This window comes from Apium graveolens, chromosome 1 (assembly GCF_009905375.1).
Source record: "Apium graveolens cultivar Ventura chromosome 1, ASM990537v1, whole genome shotgun sequence".
NCBI classification, from domain to species: domain Eukaryota; kingdom Viridiplantae; phylum Streptophyta; class Magnoliopsida; order Apiales; family Apiaceae; genus Apium; species Apium graveolens.
The window spans coordinates 105,523,010-105,528,829 of NC_133647.1; the positions used below are offsets into that span (position 1 = coordinate 105,523,010).

The 5,820-nt window shown below is 36.7% G+C and overlaps 1 non-coding gene across 1 annotated transcript; it reads left to right on the forward strand.

Annotated features, from left to right (window-relative positions):
• The first annotated feature begins 1,824 nt into the window (after window positions 1–1,824).
• On the forward strand, window positions 1,825–1,931 carry LOC141682957 (small nucleolar RNA R71). The gene has a single exon (XR_012560021.1). It is a non-coding gene; the product is annotated as a small nucleolar RNA R71 (small nucleolar RNA).
• Window positions 1,932–5,820: the final 3,889 nt, after the last annotated feature.

Below are 5,820 nucleotides of genomic sequence, written 5' to 3' on the forward strand. Positions count from 1 at the left end.
CAAAGAATTTTCAGAGATTAATCTCTATATGGATGAACTAGAATAAGTGAGAACAATTGATGCTCACATAAATCTCCCTAAAAGATTAGTGTTCAAGTACAAGGGAGGGAAAGAAATCACATGGCACCTTCACAAGATTCTTCAAGAAAGCTACTATATACTGATAAAGATCTTCTCATCCTTCAAGAAAAACTTTGGATTTAATGTAACTGCAAGGAAACTGGTCCTAAAGAAGATAGAAGATCAAAGGAGTAATAAAGCAAAAGATGCACTCCCAAAAACTCTATTAATTCCCTTCACAGGTAAAAGAGTGCAATTGAGGCCTTATGGCTGATGGAATTTATGGATGACAAGGGTGTTAGAAGATTCTTCAGACTGGATGACCCGTTGAGTATCTCTAGCAATGGGACTCTATTGGAAATGCAAGAGAAGCTGGATCTATCAGATGCTGAAGAACTTGAATTCCACAGACAACTTCAAAATCAAATAGAAGAAAATGACAGGAAGCTTGGGAAGAAATACAGACAATCAAGGAAATAGAAATCATCTGCTCAGACTAGAGGAGCACCCTGATAATGATTGTGAGAACTCTTTGTACACTTTACTTTGTTCAATTTTCAAATAAACTGTAGCACTTACTAGTTTTATCTACCTTAATTCAATCTGTACAGTTAGGGTGTTTTTGTTATCATCAAGTCTCTCTTAATTTATGGCTACAATTCTAGTAGACATAAATTGGGGGAGATTGTCAGGAATATGTTGTGAACTTGATGATAAGTTTAACAAAACACCTTAGTAGATTTAACTTAGTGTTTTTGTAGCTCTCGGCGGATGTTCTACAATAGTCTCGACGGATGATCAATATGGTCCCGACGGATGACCTATGAACATCCATCGAGAGTGTATCTTATGTAACTATAAGTATTGTAGCAAATATATGCAAACAACAATGTATTAGTTGAGTAGATTCTATAGGATTCTTTAAGTCATGTTGACTACTTGTTTGATATACATAATAGGGTGACTAATTGTAAATATAAGATGTCTTGTAATTCTGTATAAGTGAAATAGAGTCAAGTGACAGAAAAGGCTCCTGACGGATGGTCTACAAAGACTCCCGATGGATGATCAACAAAGGCTGCCGATGGATGACCAACAAAGTCCCGACGGATGATCTAATTCAAAATAGCATTTAATAGTGACAACTCAGTCACATGCATCGGGTGTTTGCAAAAAGGAATGTGGCAGCCTAATTGCAGGATTTAGAGAACAGGAAGCATTACCATTTCCATGCAAATATGAAGATATTCAAAGATGCTGGATAGAGTAATGAAGCAGCATGAAAGAAGACTAGAAACAATTTTGTTTTACTTGTTTGTCTTTTTATTATGTATATTGGTGATATATAAACCAAGTGTAGCAAGTACAACATATAACTAAGAGAGATAGAAAAAGTTGTATTTGTTAAGAATCTTTCAATATTTCTGTAAGTTTACTTGTAAGCAGCTATGTGCTATTCAAGCATAACAGAGTTCTCATTTATATATATATCTCTGGTGGATAAGTTCAAATCCACCATAAAGTTTTAAAGCTTGGTGTTTTATTACTTTGTGTTTTGATTTCTACTTTTTTATATTCCGCACTTCTTGCAAAATCAAACACAGTTATATATTAAGTAAGAACATTCTTAAAATCTGAAAAAGAAGCCAGAATTACATTCAACCCCCCCCCCCTTCTGTAATTCTTGTTACATTGATTGGGAATAACAGGTCTAGACTGTGCGCCAACCAATTGTAGAAACAATTTATGATCATCCAATCAGGAATGCCATGGTGAGGGCACTTCCTAAGCATCTCTTTATAATGATCCCAAGCCTCACACAAAGATTCTCCAGATTTTTGCGCAAACTGAGTAAGAGCATTCCTGATTGCAGCTGTCTTCTTCATAGGGAATAATTTAGAAGAAACTTTTGAGCAAGATCCTCCCATTTGGTGATAGAACCTGCTGGTAGAGAATTTAACCAGCACTTAGCTTTATCCCTCAGAGAGAATGGGAAAAGCCTAGCTTAATAGCATCTTCAGACACTCCATTGAACTTGAAAGTATCACAGATCTCGATGAGATCCCTGATGTGCATGCTGGGATCTTCTATATGAGAACCCCCAGACTGAACTGAATTATGTATCATTTGAATCGTGCTCGACTTGATCTCAAAGGTGTTAGCCGAGGTGGCTGGTCTGATAATGCTAGACTGAACATCATTGATCTTAGGCTGAGAATATTCCATCAAAGCCTTCAGATTTGCTGTTTGATCTCCCATCTCAGCTAGTGCTTCTTCCTCAACTTTCTCTACTTCTTCAAAAACTTCCTGACCTACTACAACTTCTTCCTCAGCTTGATCCAATGTTCTCTTGCGAGACCGAGAACGCGTATGCATAAACGCTCGCTAGAGTACCTGAAACACGACAAGGAAATGAGTAAGTAACAATGTCCGAGTCAATGAACTTTAATGACCAGTAATGACAAACACATTACTAAAAGTTAACACCGAGTCCCCGGCATCGGCGCCAAAAACTTGTTAGGACAAAAACACGTGCTAATAATACACGCAAGTATACACGTTCGCAAGTAATATATATTCTTTCTAGTTCGTTCCCACAAAGACTCTTTTGGTTAACTTTAAGATTTATGCACTTATGCAACAATGATATGGTTATTATTCAATGCTAAGACGAATAACAATTAGTTTTGTTTATAACTAAGATAATTAACTAAAATGCAATTAACTAAGAGAATAAAGCGTTGACCTACTATATGAGACAATCATGGGATTCTAACTTCATTAAATACTTCATTCAAAGTCATTGTTCTTAACCTTAGAATGTAATGGTGATGACAACTAATCAGATAACACAAAACTGATAAACGCCAACTTTTGTTGTATGAATACCATACTACCAGACATCCACAAAAGAGATAGAAGCTGAATAGACACCAAGTATGTTGAGACCCTTTATGTCTATAGAATTTGACAACACAAAGTTTAATGTGCAAGTTATCTATCGTGATTACATAGGGAAAGTAAGATGGTTAAAGTGACCTACGAATCATGCATAACAAATACATGACCCTATGCTAGCATGGCAAGTTCTAAACCTCTAAATTCATTATCACTTTATTAGAGATTAACACGCTTTCTTATATGTTTGCGACACACATAAGACGAATAAGCACAACCAATACTAGGATATCATATAATCACCACACACTAAAATATTGAAACAAGATTAACTATTGAAATCCGTAAATAAATCTGTTAGAACCCCACAATAACGATTAGTTCATAACCGAACTCATCATCACCGTGGGTTCCAATGAAAGCATGGTATAATGAACTAGGTCTTTATAAAACCAATAATAAATAAAGTACGTAATCCCGAGTAATAGGTTCAACAAACAAGAAACGAGCATCCAAGATTACAACTTAAAATAAAGAATCACAAGAATAAACTAGATTATCTTCGCCTTCGTTGAATTATACTATAGGTCTTCTCGTCGTCTTCTCCTTAAGCTCTGTTGTTAAAAACGTCTTTAAATAATCTTTATATAGAAGCCCAATTAATCCAGAAGCCCAAAAAATCCCTCTTCTAATTGCAACAGGATTCTAAAATCCCGACCTGGCGCAGCCGCGTGCTATACCAGCGCGGGCATGATAAGTAGCATTTTATACCACTTAGAACGTCTTAAAATAGCTTAAATTGGTGCCTTAAAATCAAGTATTTTGTGTATTTGATGCGTTTTTCTAGTGTTTATGCATTTCAGGGTATTAGTTGCATTTCGGAGGAGTAATCATCGAGAATAAGCCTTGGTATGTGTTCACCATTGTGAGAGGAAAGAAAGGGGCAGATTGCAGCGAAGAAACAGAGCAAACTCAGGAAAAATCCAGTAGGGTCCTGAGCGCCCGCTCAGCTATCCTGAGCGGCCGCGCAGAAAGCTGAGCGCCCGCTCAGCTATGCTGAGCGGCCACGCAGGGTCGGGAAATTAAATAATTATTTTAAGACTTCTACTTCTGTTTGGCTTCCAACTTCTATGTAATCTGAGTTTTGTGGGACTATTATATAAGTAGATTTGGAGACGTTTTCACAAGGGGGGATCGTGGTATTAAGCAAGGAGTGAAGGAGATAAGGAAGAAGACCGTTTTAGCACACAACAACGAAGAGGAAGCATATTTTCTTGTGATTCTTATTTCTTTGTAACGTTGGATGCTAGTTTTCTTGCTTTGAACCTAATTATTCTTGTGACGTGCTCTGGTTTAATATAATTAGTTTAGTTATTATTCTTTTGTGTTTGTTTATCATGTTTTTATATGAACCCATGATGACGATAAGTGCTATTATTGGATAATCGTGATCATGGGGTTGTAACGGATTTACTATGGAATTCTTTAGTTAATTGTTTAATACCTTAGTGTGTGATGATTGTATGATATCTAGTATTGGTTGTGCGTATTTGTCTTATGTGCGTCGTGAACTTATAAGATAAGGTGTTAATCTCTTGTGAAGCGACGGTGGATCTTGAGATTTAGAACTTTCCATGCTAGCATAGGTTCATGTATGATGTGCATGATTAGTGGGTAACTCTAACAGTTTTATTCGCCCTGCGTAATCAAAAGGAATAACTTGTGCTTAAATCGTTATGTTGTCAATTTCTGTAGACATATAGGAACTCAACATAATTTATGCCTATTCAACTTCTATCTTAATTGTGGATGCTTGGTAGAATGGTATTAGTACAATTAAAGTTGGCTTTTATCAGTTTCGTGTTATTCGATTAATATCATCAATGTTGCATGCTAAGGGTAATAACAATAACTATTGAAGGAAGTAGTAATGAAGTTATGATCTCATGAGTGTTTTAATATTGTTAATTGAAGTGTTATTTAAGTGATTAATTAAGTAGTTAATTGTAGTTAATATTTAGTCAACAATTCTAAGTGTTAGTGTCTTAACATTGAGAAGTAATCATACGTTGGTGCGTGAGTTTAATTAAACAATAATTAGCCTGAGTCTTTGTGGGAACGAACTAGAAAGTATTCTATATTACTTACGAATGCGTATACTTGCGTGTATTATTAGAGCGTGTTTTCGCCCTAACAAGTTTTTGGCGCCGCTGCCGGGGACTCGGCGTATTTGTTTAGTTTATGTACTTACCATCATTGGTCGTTAGGGCTCAGTGATTAGGACGTAGTTGTTACTTATTGTTTCTGGTTGTGTTTCAGGTACTTTAGCGAGTGTTTATGCAAACTCGTTCTCGTACTCGAAAGAGGACTTTAGATACAGCTGAGGAGACAGACGAAGTTCTTGATATTCCCGAGAAGATAGATTTTGAAGATTCGGATTCAGGAACTGAGCAGAAAGAACCAGTAATCATGGGTGATCGTATTGTTCAGGCTGATCCAGCTCTTATGGACTTTTCTCGACCTAAAATTGATGACATTCAGTCAAGCATTCTTCATCCGGCTATTCAAGCTAACACCTTTGAAATCAAGCCGAGCACTATTCAGATGGTGCAAAATTATGTTTCTTTTGGAGGAGCTGTGACTGAAGATCCCAACATGCACATAAGGAATTTTGTCGAGATCTGCAGCACTTTCAAGTATAATGGCGTGACTGATGAGGCTATCAAGCTGAGGCTTTTCCCATTCTTACTGAGGGACAAAGCTAAGGACTGGTTATATTCTGAACCAGCTGGGTCCATCACTACTTGGCAAGATCTTGCGCAAAAGTTTCTGGTTAAGTTTTATCCGATGGCAAAGACTGCT